This window comes from Anguilla rostrata, chromosome 2, assembly GCF_018555375.3.
Source record: "Anguilla rostrata isolate EN2019 chromosome 2, ASM1855537v3, whole genome shotgun sequence".
In the NCBI taxonomy this organism is placed as follows: Eukaryota; Metazoa; Chordata; class Actinopteri; order Anguilliformes; family Anguillidae; genus Anguilla; species Anguilla rostrata.
In genome coordinates, this window is record NC_057934.1 from 11688758 (window position 1) to 11708157 (window position 19400).

The following is a 19400-nucleotide window of genomic DNA, read 5'->3' on the forward strand; positions in this document are numbered from 1 at the left end:
AACAATATATTAATTTCACTGTAATCATATTAATGATAATTAGCTCAAGGCTTTTTATCTCCTTTGCACACGAGCACATAAAAGCTAAGCGAGCAATGTTGACACAGCATTAAATTGACCCCATCACCCAGAGTGCCTCAGAGCGTGTCAACGTCTGCTGACCCAAGCAATGTGGAATTTAATAAGGCAAAAGTACATTCTAAATATTTTGTCTGACGCTAATTGATAATTCATACTTCGTGCCATGTTTACTGTGCAAGGTCCCTGGGACATTCAGATGAGACTGTATTATACTGCACTTTTCTGTGCCTGTGTTATTCACACTGAAGACTTAACTTCAAAAATCCAGCCAGTGATGATCGAGAGAATACCAATGCTAATTTTATTTTAATGTGCACATTATTTTTTGGTTACACTACTGTAAACAGCAAACCTGCTTATTATGGCTACAGCTAAGAAACCAATGGAATTTGTCCATTGATTAATGTAACGTGTTCATACTAATGACAGCCTACCTTACACAAGCAGAAATGTCCGCACAATGTAATATCCCACTGCTTCATATAGAAATGTTATTCTTAGTAGTACATTCAATGAAATGATATTTTTCAATCATTAAAAAAGCAAATATGTTATTAATTTTTAATGCATTAGGATAAACAAGTCTGTGGTGCGTAATGTATCAACTTCCTTGCTTCAAAACAACGGGTTGGCATTTCATTTTTGCGTTCACTTAATTTATTAATCAAATAAAAGGGAATGGGATGTTCTATCTTGCTTGCTAGCTAATGCATTATCTCATTCACAAGAAAAAAGCACATTGACAGTGTGGTTGATTAATTTCTCTTCATTCTCCTTTCAATATAAGCAGTTTCAGAATGTCAGGTGACTCTAGAGCCTTTGAAAAAAATGCTTTCAATGAATTCACTTCAATATTTACAGACAGAAATGAAAGCTGGACATCACAATATAGCTTTCATTTCACTTGAATTCCAGTGTTTGTCTTTCTGTTTATAATCTCTTTCTAATTAGCAACTAATTGCAAGGTTGTGCAGTGTTTCTGATTTCTAAAGAATAGCTTTATACTTTAGACTTTAGTAAGACCTAAATTGGCCTTACTTGGCCCCCTATCCTGCACAAGCTATTGCATAATCAATATTTTTATTCATTCATATAGGCTTATTGCATATTTCATAGATTCAGGCTTCAAAGCCTACATGGGACATTCATGTTTGTTCAATATATTTATGGCACCACCCTCTTCAGAGCATGCATTTACTGTGTCCAATAAAATTGAATTGAAGGAAACCAAAGTTTGAGAGATAAAGGCCACTGGAGTTTTCAGACCAGGTTTGACAGTGCTGGACAGAAATCAGCCAGTAGGAAGAATGACATAAAATGCATACCGGTTAGATAATAGAACTAATTTTTAATGCCTCCGAGGAAACACTTCCTGTAGCCAATTATTTCAGAATGAAATAAGTTAACTGAAATGATTGCGTTTATTTCAATTTATTTCTGTATAACGCTGCACTGTTAATTAAGCTATGAAATGAAAATTGTCATCTTTCAAGAACAAATTATGTTAGGTTTATTGTCAGATGGAAGAGCCATTCACTGTGCTCCACTGAGTCCTGTGGAGTCACATGTCCATGTGAGGATTGCCCATCTGTCCATCTGCTGACCACTGGGTAGCCATCTGAAGTACACACTCTTGGACTGATTTGCTGACAACATCTCTGTCCGTCAGCAATTCTGGAATTCCACAATTCCGCATATAATATACCACAGAACAAGAGCAGATATAATCATTATTTGTGGTGGTGGTGGTGGTGGTGGTGGTGGTGTGTGTGTGTTTGTGCATGTGTGTGTTTATGTGTGAGTGTGTGTGCAAACAGAGCACATGCACATGCATTTTTCAGTTTCAATATTTCTGATTTCTGAAACAAATTTGCATTCAATGCATGTATATCTGAGGTTTATAATTTAGCTCACCATTTCCGTAATTAGGTTAGCCCAGCATTTCCTTCATGATCAGAATTCGCCCTATCACAGCTGTGTCAATAACACAGAGATTGCAGCTAATGTGAATATGAGGTCTGCCTACTTCCAGCCTGAGATATGACAGCAAAACAGGCGCCATCCTATTTTTATTTGCACAAATGTTATCAATCATTAAATCATTCACTGTTGAACAGGTATAATTTCCCTTGTAATATTTCACAAAGTAGTTACCTCAATTTATGGGCTTACATCCTCTGCAGTGGCTGTGTTATTGCCTCACTATGTAAGTACTGATGTTTTAAGACCTGAAATGTACACCAGGGTAATTTGGTTTGGTCACCTCTATATAAGTTTTTTTCCCCAAAGAGGATTTTTTTTGTGTACTTGTGCACTTGTGTCAAGATAATCTTGGAATCAGCGATGTTTCTCTTTGAATTCCCACCACAACAGGGAAGCTGAGAACTGGAAACGTGTTATTCGTTTTTTTGACCGTGGTACATTCAAAAACATTACAGAACTGTTGAAACATTTCTAAACAATGGGTCCCATTTGATGATGCCCATCAGATACAATGACTTGATTTGTGAAGATCAAACAGTGTTTGTTAGGTATTAGGTATTCTAACAGCATCTACACTGGTGTAAGCAGTGAAATACCTGATAATAATTCTGAAATGGCCACTGACACATTACTTTTAAGATGAATTTATACCCTGGAGAAGGACCTGCAGCCAACTCTGATGTATATCTGTCCATTATACACTTGCAGTATTAATGCTGTATTATATGACCATACAATTGTTTCTTCTTATGAATTCCTAATTACGGATGAAGGCTGTTCATTGAAGATAAATCCACAATGGATTCTGCATTAAATTGATACAGGGCCATGCCTGCCATTAATTCATTCCACACGGCCAGCTGATCAAATCCAGTCACATCCCCTCATCACAAGCACTCGGGAAAGCGTGGACGAGAATAACAACATCATTTAAGAATACAACCTTATTGTTTCCATGGAAACATAATAATAAATGAGACATTAGATTAATAGTACATAGAAAGACAGTAGAAATGTCATTGTTTTACTTATTACTTATTACAAAATAAGATTACTTATTTAAAAAAATCACACCAGTGAAACTAAAACCAGATTAACAGATGATTAAATTAAAGGTATGTGTGAGCCTCTTGAAATGAAATAAAAAGGTGTACGTTCTGGAATTTAGCACATTTCACATGTATTAGTTTACATTTTGCTCTGAGAGGCTGTAAATAATTGATTGTAAGGCTGGGAGTTTTCAGATTCCAGATCCCAAGGATTATTGTTTTTTTTAAAAAAATAGTAAATAACAAAAACACAACTGCATTATGTCGACCAATAAAACAGTGCCACAGGTACAGCACTTTGTGTTGTGTCAAGGCATATAAAGAAATCATTGCATTATTGTATATTTAAGAATTTTATACTTACTGAATACAAATACATAAAGGAGTAGAGGAATACCACAAAACATTTAATAATAATGACAAGAAAGCCAAAGGAGATTTTAGGACACATATGAGTCACCTCTAAGGCCAAACTAAAGGCTATGTAATGTAGCTGTTATGGAGCTTGGATTGTAACTCAGGTAGGATACTGTCAAACTCTTGAGAAAGGTGCACTTCAATATCCAATCATTTAGAAAATGTATGCTTTTTAAATAACTGGAGCAGAGATTCTGAAATGGAAATAATAGCATTTAAATAATAATAGTGGGATAGTAGTAGACCATTAATTCATTTTATGTAGTGACAAATTCAGTTCCAGCGTCTCCAGAACATTTAAAATGCACCTTTAAATTCAACCTTGCATTTCGTGCAGATAACCATGTTGCTGAGTTCTTCACTTTTTAAATGCAGTGTATGCTGGGATGTGTCAACGCAAGGAATACACAGTGAAAGCTCAATCAGTCACCAAGCTGAAAAGCTGTAAATCTTAACAAAAAGTGTCAGCCTCAAAAGTTTGGCAATGGCAGTGTTTGCTTATTTATAATGCCTGGAAAGAACTTCTTCTGAGTTCTCTTTTATTATCAAGGAGATTTCAAAATATTTCTGACTTTATAAAACCCTGCATTGATTGTTTTATTACAATTAAGAATATTGCGTTGAAGCATTTCAAACAGAATTAGATCCTCCTTACAGAAAAGCATAACCTTATAGCTAATGACATTTCAGATTCTCCTCTGTATTGCCTCAAGTATGGAAACCAATAGCAGAAATACAGCTGTCACAGAGAAATTAGCTGTAGGTCAGCACTGTTCATGAGAAAAAAAGACAAAGCTATGGAACTGTGCTGGCCCCTGCTCCAGCTGTTTTATCTGGCCATAGAAACAAACAATTGGTCATAGATGGCTTCAAGCAAAGAGATGCACCTACAGTATCTATAATATTCAGCCATGCCAAGTTGGAAGAGTGCCTTAACTACTCCCCCCATTGCTTTGCAACACCTGCTGCTGCCACAAAATTACTTTTCAGATGAAAAGGACTGGGGTGGAGAGATCAGTTGACTTCACAAACAGAACGAGCAAATGTGCAGCTATTCACATTGCTGTGTTTTTCAGTATCCTATTGTTTATTTTTAGCGTAATAACAGGTGCAGGAATGGTTATTGAGATATTGGTTCAAATTAAAATACAGTGCACTATTGTTCTGCTGGTAACAGGATAATCCACTCTGGCTCAGTCTTCAGTAATGAGACATTTTTTCCAGTGGATATAATACAAAATCGTATTCTAGAAGAACCCATATGATGTCAGAGGAGATTAAGAGCAACACATGCAGTGCAAGACCAGGGAATTACACGTGAGGCTTGTGTGTGTCTTTCCTTCTTTTGCACAGGTTGAACAGGTCAGTAACAAAAGAAGAAGAAAAAAAAGAACAGACTGGCAATATAACTCTGAAGAGAAAAACTGAAATTAAATCATAGTCATGGGTAGGTATGAGTCCTCCCCTTGTTGTTGGATGTATGGTAATGCTGCTGTACCTCAAACTAAAGAATATCATCTCCAAATCCCATGAGCACTGGCACAGTGGAGTCTTAAGGAATCTCCCGGGATAACACCAGTTGTTTCTCTATTCACTGTGTTGTAGACTAAAACTAGCACTTCTGTCTGGGGTGATCATTGTTGATTACCCCTTAAACATTCAAAAGTGACATACAATGATGCGGAATGCAAACGAATGCTTTTGGTAGATGTGTCATTGGCTAATACGCACAAAATAGGTAAATTAATACATTATTAAATTAATTGATTCTGAGTATGTGAACTGTGGTAAAATCATGGACTTGTTCTTTGGACATACAAACAGTTCACTGTGGGTACTTGGGTTGTGTCTGTCCTTAGTAACAACAATATTGATAGCACACTATGTGCTTTTAATTCCTCCTTGAAATGAAGTGCATCAAACTAACTAGATATCATGGAATAGATATCATGTATAAAATCCAATGCTCAAAGACATTTTTTTTAGGAAACTAAATTATACATAGCCAAGATAGTTATCAGTGGAAAATTTGAAAGAGTATGGTCTTCCATTTGCTTGCCAGTACTTTGACACAACACAGAAATAAATGGCATTAAAAATAGTACATTTGCTTAGAGTCTGTAAAGATAATGAATTCAATGACTGTTGTTCACGTACCCCCCTTTCTGTGAAAAGAAAGAATTGGCTGTCATTTCACCGGGTGATGAAAATAACTTTTCAACAGATAAAGACTCTGAAATGCGTTTCTGTCGGATCGTGACCCACAGCACGTACTCAGCACAGTGTTGCCTGCATGTATCAGGTGCCTCATTATTGTTGACTGCTGTGAACACAGTCTGTTCACTCATCAGGTTAAATCATATCTCCACAAAATGAAAAAAATAAACTCCTATGCAGCCACAAAGTGCCCTTTCCAAACCCCTCAGGAGTAAGATGACATCCCGAGCATCATTAGCTAATAAGCAACAGACCTTCATTTGCATTTGTCGTTTGTGATGCCCAACTGCACTTCTCTATGTGGTAACAGTAACTTTGAGAAGTATATTTACACCAGGTGGTTTTGGGGTGGTGTCTCTTCTTCAAAATCTACTTCCTACATGCTGTCTTCATTTTGTGTGGGAAGTTAGTCCGATTTAGGTTTGTGTTTATTTTTTCATATATATGAGGGCAGATGCAAATGCCTATGACAGGCCAAACTGTTAATTTAGCATCCTATTCTCACTTTCTGCTTAGCTCCATATATTTCAAGGTCTCGGTATTTCTTGTATCCATTAGGTTTTGCTGATCTGCCTCCTCGCCAGCATCCCATATCTTTCTGGCTGACTGCTCTTGTACACTTTCCATTTGAAATCTAGCCTATTGCTTTCTGATGTATCATGCTGGCGAGAAAACGTGTAAGGGAAACAAACTTGGTTTGGCACATAATAAACACGGTCTGTTTGTTTCCGAATTGAACTGTAGGTCATAACGTGCAAGCATGTGGCTTGTAATTCCACAGATTACTTGAATGAAAAAATGAGCAACATATGTGTAATATATTATGATTTTACTTTAGTGATAACTTCTCATAAAAACTTTAATAAAAATCCTTAGGATCATAGGACTACTTTTTCGAAAATGTTAAGGACTCCTGTGTTTTGGTGTCTCCTGCTGGAAAACAAATTAGAGGGATCAACTTCACAAAGAAGGAAATGGAGTGATTCTCTGAAATAGTGTTCTGTGGGATTCTTCTCTGCCTATTATACACAGGCAGCTATATTTAGCAGTTGTTATACACTACTTTCATGCATTTATTCTTTCCTTCAGAGGCGGGTTGGCACAGGTGCTGTCACCATAATCCTTCCTATTACCAGAAAGTGGTCGGATTTCCATGACTCACAAAAGTCGAGTGTCTTTTGTTCTTATTTCTGTCATTCCAGGAGTAAATCCAGACATAAAGTCAGTTAAAACTACAGTAAGAGAAACAAACTCTCGCAGAAAGAGAAGAGTATGTCATATTTAATATAAAGCCTTCTAACAGGCGTATAGTTTCCTGGATGTTTGCATGTGGTGATTACCTCGAAATATGATGGAATTAACTTTAAGTGAAACAAATTTAAGTGAAATTTAAACTGCTACTTTGTTACAATACAAATGATTTAGTAAACCGTATGTTGTACCAGTGCATGTCTGATGTTTTTTTTTTCTGGTGGGTTTTCGTAAGGTGTAAAATCCTGTGAGGGATTTCATGCTACTATGTTAAAAGCAAGATGTTAAAGTCCTGAAACTTTTAGCATAATATATGTTGTGCTACAGTACTCCCATTTAAATATTGCACGGCTATATTCATACACCCCACTGTTTTATAATGAACACAACTCACATGTATTTACTGCACAGGGATTCAAAAGGTGCCATGCACTAAATAAATCATGTTTTCAGATTGACTCGGTTAGTACAGGCATAGGCCAAGAGGCTCGATCATCATGAGCTTGAGACGCAACTATATCATCGACTGACTGTGAGCTGACAGCAGGGGGACATGTTTGGCCCCGTCCCACCGGGGGTAACGTGGTCCCAAGCTAGCTTGGGCTACTCAGGTTTCCCGCTACATCAGTCTCTCTGAGCATCATGCCGAGCACCCGGATTTCCAGCTGTCAACAGTTATCACCAAGTAGGAAACGCACCTCTCCTGTTAGCGCTCACGTATCAATCTGTGTAGCCTATACTGTATATAATCTTTCGTGTTTGTGAGCGAAGTCAAGCTACAATCAGCAAGCTTTAGCACAAGACACTGAGGTGACTTGAGATGCACAATGGACGACCCTAAATTGGGGAGGGAAAAGGGATCATTCAGTTTGATCAAATATGTTTGTATGTTGCCGTATGTAACAAATAAACAGTATAACCATATTGAACTTTAGTGTTGTCATTAAATATACTGATAATACAAACTCCTCAGATATCTAATGTTCTAGTATACTCACACCACAAATAAAATATTACATTCTGGTATTTATTTATTTATTTTGCTTTGGTTGTTTTACATTTTGTGTGTCTGAATTATGAAAAAGGATAGAGAGCATGCTACAACTGGCTATTGGAACAGCCAGAGCATCACACAGGAATGCAAAGATTTGTGTTGTGGATCTCACCTGGAAAGCATTTTAAACTTTACGCACAATTTTACTGTGAATCTGCAGTGAAGATGTGAATCACATCTTTCATCATGTAAAGTCAAATACTATTGTTACTTTCAATACATAAGATCTCACCTTTTGGTAGGAGCTCAGCGCCATAGCCTGGCCATTTCCGTATTAGCTGTTAATGTGCTCAGTTTATCCTCATCTTAAATTTGAAAGATAAAGACTAAAATCCCTGTGATTAAGTGCTTGATTCCTCTCCTCTTATATTTTTCATCCACTCCACCTCAGAAGCTCATGATTAAGACAATCCAAAGCCTTGAGTCTGAGAGGAAAAAAACAATGTTATGGACTTATCAGTAGTTTTCTCACAGCGGTATCTTTTCAAAGGTCTGCTACTGATGTGATTTGACTGCAGAGGTTCCATGTGCATTCAGATCTTGTGGGCCATAGAGGATGGCAGGATTCATAGTTGGCTGGAACAATGAATTGTGGTATGGCTTTACCTAAAATATAACAAGACATAATAAACAAGTGGATAAACTTTGCCTTCAACAGTACTCATCTTAGCTGCCAGCCATATTTAAAATGTGGCTTATTTAATTGTTAAGCACACACACACACACACACCACTTTTTTTGCTGTCTGCGTCATCTTTATGTTAATCCAACATTCTATTTTGCATTGATTTGTGTCAAGCGGTGATAAAATAGTCACTAGTTTGTGTATGTACTCTGTATTTGCACATAGCAGAGAAGTAAGAAGCTTGACAACCTTTCATCAGTTTGGAGGCTTGAATATTCCCTTTCCCTCCTACAGCCATAGTTCTCTGACTTTATTTTTCGTCAGTTATCTGCATTTTATTTCCTAGTGCAGTATTATCCGTGTTTATTGACCTGAAACAAGTGGCTGCTGCTTCTCTGGCTGATTTATTGGCAAGTCCGCAAAACCAACAAAGATATTGGAAAAGCATGCACACAATGATGATGGAAACACACTGGCTTTTTATAATACCAACAACAGCTCTGTTGTAGTACCATACCCATAGGCAATAAAGGAAGCAAGCAGAAATGACTGAAATACTCTGTAACTTCTGAGTCAATGTTTTTTTTCAACAGTTGATGTGAATAATAAGAACATTATAAAGTACTAACACATTTTATTTTTTACATTTGCACAAAAATGCTTAGTATGCATTTAAGCACTACAGCATGTATATATTGAGTGGAAATCAACAACATGTCCTAAAACTCCAAATAGAATTCAAAGCCTGTTTCAAGGGCAAGAGGGGTGGTGCCAGTTCACCATATGCTGGAGGTCTCATAATTTCATGAGCATAAATTTTTATCTCAGGTTGTTAATAAACATTGCCCCTAGATCTCCTGACAGTTTATTATAACCCTCTTTTTTTGTAATAATCATCCCAAATCCCAATAGCCGTGTGTTGCAGAGAGTCCTAGAGGAGTTGATCTGCTCTACTCTCCTTAGGAATTAATTATGTTCAGCAACTATGCAGTAAAGATAGTCATAAATTAGCTAATGAAACAGATTGAAACCAATCATGGCTCTCTTTATATAAGCAGGAAATCTTTAGTCACCAAAGAACCGAAATTGAATCAATTATGTATATTTCATGGACAGGAGGACAGGCTAGAAAACTAAGGAATTGTTCAAAACAAAAATACTTTTCTTCCCCTTTACAGTTACATTATTATATTATTTTATTGTTCATTTCACATATGCATTTTTTCTGTAAATATTATACAACGTACACATGGTTCCACAATTATAACTGTGTGCACAACCTGGTCTCATCCCTTCCTGCTACAATGGCGAGCTGTGAACTGATCGATATGAAGGGTATGAGACCGGGTTTATAATATGGCTGACCATTAAACTTCACAAGTGACAGTTTTGTGTAAAAGCTGACCTTTACAGTCCAATTTTCCCTCAAAGTGGAGTTTGATATATGATTTTATGGGGGTTTGGGGGCCACTGGTTAGAAAACCTCTGAAAGTGAAGAAAGCAACCAGGTCCCGAGCCGTTCATGTTGATACGTTTACGTCTGTCCATCGTGACACAGAAGGCATGTGACCAGTCAGAAATGGCACAGTGTATTTATTAAAAAAGAAAAATGTCCACTGTAAATAAACTCCAACAGAGCACCTAGTATGAGCCCAATATGCACTCTGTAAGACTTTATTTAACACTGATAATTTCATTGTGTAAACACATTCACCAGGCAGAAATGGCACAATATATGTATTACAAAAGATAAATGTCCAGTGTTAATTAAACTCTAACAGGGCACCTAGTATGAGCCCAATATGTACTCTGTAAGACTTTATTTAACGCTGAATATTTTATTGTGTAATCACATTTGAAATGTGACTGATCAACTGATGGTTAACAGATGGCTTTCTTGTCAACGAGATCATCCTCTTGATTTCATGCAGTTTCTGTTATCAATATCCACATGAAACAGCCTTATGACATAGCTTTCCTGGGGCCACAAAAGTATTTTTGAATCCCCTTACTAAGTGCAGTCCTGTGACAATTTGACAGACAGAAAAGTGCCCCGCCATTATTTCGGGCCATTTTTCTGACCATTTTGTCATCTGTTTTTCAGCACCAAACAAACTGTTTTTGTTGTTTTTGTGAAAAGTTCACTATGACTTATGTCCATTTCTTGCGTTATGTCCATTCTGAAGCTCCCTATTCTGAAAGCTGTTCAAAATTGCATGAAGAAAATGTGAGCACTCTACTTGAATTGTATGCCATAGAGCCCACATAATGCAGTCAGCAGCACAAAACACCTATCATATCCCCTATCATAACATTGTCAGGGGAGATAAAGGGAATTTTGATTTTTTTTTTTTAATGATTCAAAATAATTTATTCAAATGAACCAAGCATAATTTAAAACAGCATTATGGCATTGGTCATAATATGCTGGTCATTTTCGAAGACATAATTAACCAAGTCATCAAATCAAATACTCAGTTTCCTCACTCAGAATGAAAAACAAAGCACAGCACATTGAATGCAAACTTTAGACACAGTACAGATAAATCTTTCAGCATATGCCCATTTTCCTTTTGGAGAACTATCTTATTTTATGTTGACAAAAGCATCTCTGTCTGGAAAAGCTGTCCTGTTCAGCAAAGGACAATTTGCAGTTGATGCCATTCCTGACTCTGCTTTGTGTAACAGAGCAAATGTTTTCCCTCCAAGACATAATACTCATCCTGTGGGAAATAAAAATAAGCAATGGAAAAGCAACCCTTCAGTTTATTTTAGGATTCTAACCACTTCCATGGAGGTGGGATACAGGAAATGAAATGGGGTTTTTCTTTTCTTTTTTGTTTGTTTTTCTTTTTTGTTCTTGCTATTTGGGAACCTTCAATTATGTCACTCTTAAAGCTTGCTACTTCTATCTTTATAAAAAATGTCACTTTCTGACTCATAATAAATTCAAAAAAGCGTAAAATAAATTATGAATTTACTTGCATAATCCAAGGTATCAGCAGATGATTAATTATATTTTACACTGTGTTTATTTGTGTCCTGTCTTTGAAAACAAAGTCTATGCAGAAATGTTAGTTTGTGGCAAGTTGCGTTACGTTATAATTGCATGATGATTACTTAAAGCATGCACCTATATTCACAAGGACTGAAGTCATTTAAATCTATTAAAAAACCGTAAACTATGTAGGATTGCTGGCAATATGATATGTATATATTTAGTCCTGTTACTGTGCTTTGTTCTCCTCCCACATGTCTATTATGTGAAACTGGTATGTGACAATCAGTTGAGCTAGGAACTTGTCATCCTGTGTAAGGTTGAAAAGTCTCATTTTTATTTGTCTTACCTAAGCATAGAAATGTAACTGATTAAATGCACCGACAGCCTTTCATGAAGGTTGGGGACCCTAACAAAGAATCTTATATATAGTGTTGAAATATTAAATTAAAACCCAATTATAGTTTATGTACAATTATGGCACATGCAAATGCAATATATGCACACTAATTTAGTGAATACAGCAATCATATTTTGTAAATTACATTGAACTTCACAAAAATAAATATATTTTCCATACAAAGCCATTGCTTCTTAGAGATACATGGAGGGGCAGAGCATCATAAAATGATAGTCAGCAGACCTAATGTAGGTCAGTTCATGATGGTTATGATCATGCATTTTATTTAGAAGGGCCTTCCATCACTTCTAAAGAGTTCAACACACTTTTCAGCAGAAGGCAGGAGGTGACTGACTTCAGCCACTGTTCAACTGAAGTTTAGCACCTGTCTACTACACAGTACTGCAAAGAATCAGAATCAGCAGCTCACATATCTGATACATTAGAAGTGGGAAACTATAAAGGGTAAAAGGTCTAAATCAGTTTGCACAGTGTACACAGTTTCAGAGGTGTACTGTGTATAAATATACCAATACTACCTTGTAAAATTGCAATTTCTTATTACACCATATAGAAAGGAAAAACTTTTAGATGGTAGATTATGGAGATTATCGCAGGAAAGATTATTTCAGGTGTTCAAAACCTTCCATCCAGATTAAACTCCTGAAAAGTTGTATTAGAGTTAGTCATGAGAACGGCAAGAACGCAGAGCCCCATAATCCATTCACAGTTAAGGAAAAATACAATGGAATCAATGGTCTTATTAAAATGAAAATCAGAATATGATGGCTAGCCACTGAATATAAATCATTGAACTTTAAAAAAATAAATAATCATGGGCTCATCATTCTGGAAAAACTCTTCACACATTTACAAATATTTGGTAGCCATGATGTTACTTTTCATAGCTTACTAATATGGTCTTTATGACAAAAGTTCAATGTTGTGGATCATGCTCATGAAATGGAGACTCTACATGGATTTCAGAATAGAAATGCAAACCCTATTAAGCAACAGGTGGACAGTAAATCACCGTGAGGACCAGGAGACGGCTGAGAAAGCCCCTGGCAAGATATCACAATCATCTTCACTGAATTCAATTGGGATCCGCGGATGATAATATGAGAGAGGCGAATGCGCTGGCACCAGACATTTCTGGAGAAGTCTTTCTGAACTTGTCAACACCTTTTTTCTACTTGCAAAGCTAGTGAGGACTTCCCTCCCACAGGAATGGCCTTTCATTGCTGAGGACCGCGTACAAAATTGCAGCTGAATGTATTCATTATATTATATTATATGACAGTTGCATATATTCACAAAGCAATAAAACTGATTTGCAGTTTATTTCATTTTTTTTTTTTTTTACTTTAAACAGAGTTTATATTGATATCATGGCCATATATTGTTTTAAAGACTACGTGAAACACATGATCCATTGCATTTTTGAAACCCACCATTGAAATGTAACGTATGAAGTCACTTGTTAACTCTTCCAAACCCATTTAAAACCAAGGGCTTTCAGTTCAGTTAAAAATGGTACAACCAGTATTCTTAGATACTATACTTCAAAAACAATCCACATTTCTTTCCACAAAATGATATTTAATTTCTGTTTTTGGTCCCAATTTGTCTTGGGCTGGATTATGCCGTAGTCTTCAGCCAATAACAATGCAACATTACAATAAATGTGATCAGTATGTGTGCAATAAAACAAATATATCATTGATGAAGAACAGAGGATGAAAAGGTCAGATTGACAGAGATATATCAGTATTTTCCAAACTGGAAGAATCTTCAGGGATATGTGGACTATATATGCTCCAAACATGCAGAAAAAAGACATTCTAAAGTTTTTTTTTCCACTGTATATTTATCTGGAAAAAAACATAAAGTTATTATCAAAGTAAATATCAGTATTGTTACAGTCTTTCAACTTTAGCACCATGGAGAGCACTGCTGATATTCCAAGTATAGAATTCCAAGTGCCTAATGGAATACAGTGCCTACTGTTGCCTTGGCAACGAAGATGCCAGTAGATGCCATTTGAAAAATTATTTCTGCTTTGTAGAATTCCAGTAAATATTATGTTTTAAATGATCATTATGACATCACAATGGATGTCTTTCACTATATATGCAACTCTCTGATTCAATTACACACAATTGCTGTTCTTAACACTATTTGAAATATTGTATTGGTTACATTATTGGTTTAATTTATTAATTTACTTGTATTGTTTTTCAGGAATTGCTGTTAAAAATATATATTTTGCATAGTATATGAGCATGCCATCCAATGTGTTTTCACACTGGCGGCTGCTTATCCTTCCCTTTTCCCTTTTCCTTGTGCTTTTCCTAACACCTGTGAGAATTTCCAACTTCGGTAAGTTGAGGAGGGCGAATTTGAATTTGAAACCTGTGATCCTGTTTGTTTGTATGAATACTGTGGTGTACATTTCTAGAAAGTACCGTAGTTTAATAATGGGGGTTTATATATAGCAGGGTATATTTCTTGAAACATAAATGCCTTATGAAGCCAGAAAGAAGAACCTGAGTTGCCAGATATTGACACTGACCAAGAGAGTAATGCTGAATGATATCTGTATGATGCTACTAGATGATATTGAAGGCATATATTTATTATAATAGACACTTAGAGAATTATTTTCCTATCAAGATTATTCTGTGATATATAATTTACCTTTTGTTCATCTTAAATACAGTATAGCTGTCATAACTGATAATGTAATGACATAAGTATATTACACAAAAATAGGTTTTATGTTAAATAACTAGCCATCTCTCCATACTGGTTTAAGAAACCTGCCTTTACAAAAATAATCAGAATAGCAAGATTCCCTCTAAGGAAATGTACAGTACCTTGTTTTGCTTGTATTAAAGAGAAGGTACTGTTCTGTGAATTTTGATTTCAGTAATATTTTGTCTGTAATCAGTTTTTCTTTCATTTTTTCCACAGTGCAAATTTCCCCTGTGATCCCTGCGTTCTCTACTGATGGATTTCTTCAGCTGTCCGACTCGGTACATTATGCTAGTTTTTAAAGGATTTATTATTAATTACAGCATGTATATTATGTGGTAAATTGATATCACAAATATCACGTTGCCATGGGTTTTCTTCCTCGAATAACCTTGATGAGGGGTACCAATGTGCATTTTAACTGATGGGGATTGGCCTATTATGTACCCAGCTAAGGCTTTCTAAAATCATTAAAGATGATGCTTTTTTGAATCTTTTTCAGCTCATCACCCATCTACCGGAGGGCTGGAGACCAGGCCCTAGCATAGGAGATACCATCCTACTCCTGCTATGGGTGTTGGCAGTATGGAGGACCGGGTCAGCTGTAAGCTCTTCTTTCACTGTGTCTGCTGCCTACAAGTAGTCCCAGAGCCCCTTACCTATGGCCTTCTCCATGATTACATGATCAAAACTTGTTCAGCTACTGTAATACAGTGAAGTTTATGTCAAGGGTATTGACTATATTTTTCTCTTCTGTCTCCCTTCTGTTGTCCTCAGGTAAAAAAAAGGATATACCAATGTAAGTTCAAAACAGTTTATTGAGCACATTAGTATGTCTTTTAACATCTTACAGGATTGATTACACATGTGTCAGCATTTTAGTGAATAAGAAGGTTTGATTTTAACCTTGGGTTTTCATTTTGTTTAGGGACTAAAAAGAAGGTAGCGAGACTTTCTGCAGAAAGAAATGCTGCCATAAATGAAATTTTTGATCTGCACAAAAAGGTGAGTTTCAGACTCTCTTTTTTATGATTTTTCCTATATTTGTTGGGAATACCTTTTACTAATAATTTCTCGCACTTGTGCATTTTAGAAAGAAGACCTTGAAGACCAGTTCAAGAGGATGAGGAACACCATAACCTCCCTCATGATGGACTATTGCCTTCTCAAAGTAAAGAGTGAACATTGTGATTTCCAATAAATTTTAGCATTGTGCTACAGCAACATTTTTACATCAGAAATACCTTCATATTCATGTACTTCACGACAAAAAATAATAGTGTTCACCGATTAGACATTTTGTTGAATTTATTGTATACAGTGTATTTTTTATACAATTATATAAATTTGAAGAAACAAAAAATTACAATATCTAATGACCATTTCTATTTATATCATTTACTATTCTAAAAGGAGTCATGCAAGGCATACGAAGCGAGAACTTTGGCTTCAGAGAAGACGAAGATCAATCTAGAGAACCAGTTGAAAGACCTGGAAACGGAGGCAGAAGTCTTAAGAACCAGCCTGAAGATGACTGCCAAACGACTGCAACGGCGCGAGGGCTTTCTACAACAGTAAGTTTCAAGCTTGGAGGAGAAAGGCTTTGAAGTGACAAATAAAATTAAATAATAAATAAATGGTTTTATAATAATTGTTGTTGCAATGATATTGGTAAATGTAAATGTAACTGATAAGATAAGCCTTTAAACTCTGGATTAAGCTCTGCAGTATGGCAGAAACTGTGTCCGTACTGAATTTTTACATTTTTATTTGTGTTGAGATATATGTACAGTTATTGGACATAATAAAGGCATTTAAAGAATAATCTGTAAAAATAGTTTCAACACCCAGTGGTCTCTATCTGCTGTGGTCTGTGTTTCTTAGCAAACTAGTGCAGGAGAAGATGCTTCGTCAGGAGTCAGAAGCAAAACTGTACTCGGAACGTAAAGCTTCTGAACAGACCACAACTAAAACGAACGTGGGCCACGAAAAAAGAGAGAGTTTATACAAGAACCAGGTGAACAAGTCCAGCTAATCCAAAATCACTGTAGTACTTTTCCCATTGCATGCATCACTTGTTTATTAAGTTTTTGTTTTTGTATACACACTGCATACGATTTGGGAACAATGCAAATCATCATGTTTCCTTTCCTTTGCTTCTCCAATTCCAGATTGAGGAACTCACAAAAATTTCGACTAACATGAAAACACTGCTGCACTCCGCCAAATTTGAAAAGGAGATGCTGAAGGTGAGAAGCTGAAATGGGCCTATAATTCACGAGCCAACATTGTCAATAGCACTTTGCTAACTTTGTGATCATGTGACTCATGTCTGAAAGTGTAGCAATTTCTTGTTTCCACAATTTAATATTTAAAACAGGAATCCAGCAAGGCCTACCAGGCAATGACCGTCAATTCGGCTAAAGAAATCCTCAGGGTCAAGACAATCATTGACGAGGAGCGTAGCGGACACCACAAAGAGATTAACGCCCTCAAGACCCAGCTAAACATGGTCACCATTCAGGCTCAGGAAAGAGAGACCACTTTACAGAAGTAAATATCAAGTAAAACTGTCATGAAAAATGGGCTTTGACGCGACAGACATAAAAATCAATCCAGGATAATGGTGGTGTAATAATAATAGTTGTAATGATAATTATTTAAACAGCCGACACACATTGGCCTTATTAAATGTAACTGCTAAAACAGTCTTAATCCTAGATTTGTCAGGCAAAATTGGAAAGACTAGATCTTCGTATTGTAAATTGATAATTTGTTCAAAAATTTATGGAGGATGTAACTAGCTATGGGACATAATGAGAAGTATTTGAGAGTACAGGAGTAGCAATATAATATTGATAATAATTGTGCACTCAAGGACTTAACACTCCCTGCTCTGCTGTGGTCTGTGTCTCTTAGCAAACTTGTTCAGGAGAAGGCCCTCTACCAGGAGACAAAGGCTGAATTAAGAGAAACTAATTTGGAGTGGGAAGAGAAACAAGAATTAGACAAGGCTCAGGTGACAGCGAATGCTAGTGTAATACTTCTCCCACTACAAAAATCACTTGTTTGTTGTTTTGGATTTGATTTATTAATTTATTGGTTTTGAAACTAACTGCAATCCCCATGTACCCTTTATTTGTCCAATTTAGATCAAGGAACTGTTAGAGCGACTGGCAAGCGCACAACATTTTGCCACATCCACCAAATCTGAAAATGAAGAACTAAAGGTAAGAAGCTGGCCCACATGCCAAAAATTCCAAAAATGCCGTATGAATGTGGTTATCATGTGAGATGCCTGAAAAGATCAAAAAGTGCTCAAAATGCAGTGGCTAAGCGATTTCATATTTTAAACAGGAGTCTTGCAAGGCCTTCCAGCTAATGATAAAAGATTTGACCGAGGAGATGCTTGGGCTGAAGGAGAACAACGTGCAGGAGCGTAGCATCCATCAGGATGAGGTTCAGAAGAATCTTGAGATGATGACCATCAAGATGGAGGAAAAGGAGACCGCTTTACTGCAGTAAGTATCAAGCAAAAATACCATACGCAAGAAGGACTTTGAAGTGACAAGACGTAAAAATGATTTTGGTGTTTTAATAATGTTTGCTGCACTGACATAGTATAAAGAAATCTCAGATTTTAGTGCTGCTAATGTTTCTTTGAGAAACTGGCACCACTAGCTATAACAGACAGCACCAACTGTTTGGAGGTATAGTCAAAATACAAAAGTCTGGTTGGAGAAACGTATAATGCATTGTGCTATTTTAAGGAAATGTGATTCCTTTAAAATGAATTGTACAGTGGAAAGTTGGAATTTGTGCTTTGCTGAATCCCTTGGACTCTTGTATGTCACAGGAAACTGGCTGAAGAAGAGGCCAGAACAGCCCAAGTGGATGTGAAATTCATAAAATATAAAGACGACTTAATCAAAGTGACAAAAGATCGTCAACATTTTCTGAAGAATGAGGTGAGCAAATTTAAATGGACTGCATTTATATAGTGCTTTTATCCAAAGCGCTTTACAATTGATGCCTCTCATTTGCCAGAGCAGTTAGGGGTTAGGTGTCTTGCTCAAGGACACTTCAACACGCCCAGGGCGGGGTTTGAACCGGCAACCCTCCGACTGCCAGACAATCGGTCTTACCTCCTGAGCTATGTCGCCCCTGAACTAACCCAAATTTACCCAGAACTAACAGCCGTATGATAGTGTAATAACATTTGCTTCATATTTTCCAGTGTAATAGCAGTTTACTTAACTTTTTCACATTAAATAATAATAATGATAATTAGGGATTTTCATGAACATAGTGTACATTAACCAAGTGCAGAAGTTTGTATTTCCATATTCATCTCCATGGTTTATGCTCTGACTTACATTCAATCAATCAATGAATTAATCCGGTGAGTTCTCTCTTTTCAGATTAAACATTTTCAGGACAGAGCAGAGAATAATTTGGTAAGACATCCGGACACGTTCACATTTTTATGAGTACGTTAGCTACTTCATGCATCTGACCACAGCCAGATGTTAATTCATCTCCCTCTATACCTCTAGATGGCTTATCGA

General features: G+C 36.5%; 1 long non-coding RNA gene across 4 annotated transcripts in view; it reads right to left on the bottom strand.

Annotated features, from left to right (window-relative positions):
• Window positions 1-1507: 1507 nt before the first annotated feature.
• The window catches only part of LOC135246549 (uncharacterized), a 43880-nt gene continuing 25987 nt past the window's right edge, over window positions 1508-19400 (bottom strand). The window contains exon 3 of one of the 4 annotated variants that reach the window (XR_010327778.1): window positions 1508-1755. This is a non-coding gene — a long non-coding RNA (uncharacterized LOC135246549). Of the gene's footprint in view, window positions 1756-8037; window positions 8659-9291; window positions 11401-15587; window positions 16324-19400 lie in introns of those variants that run through there. The other 3 variants (XR_010327775.1, XR_010327764.1, XR_010327770.1) reach the window with 3 other exon arrangements.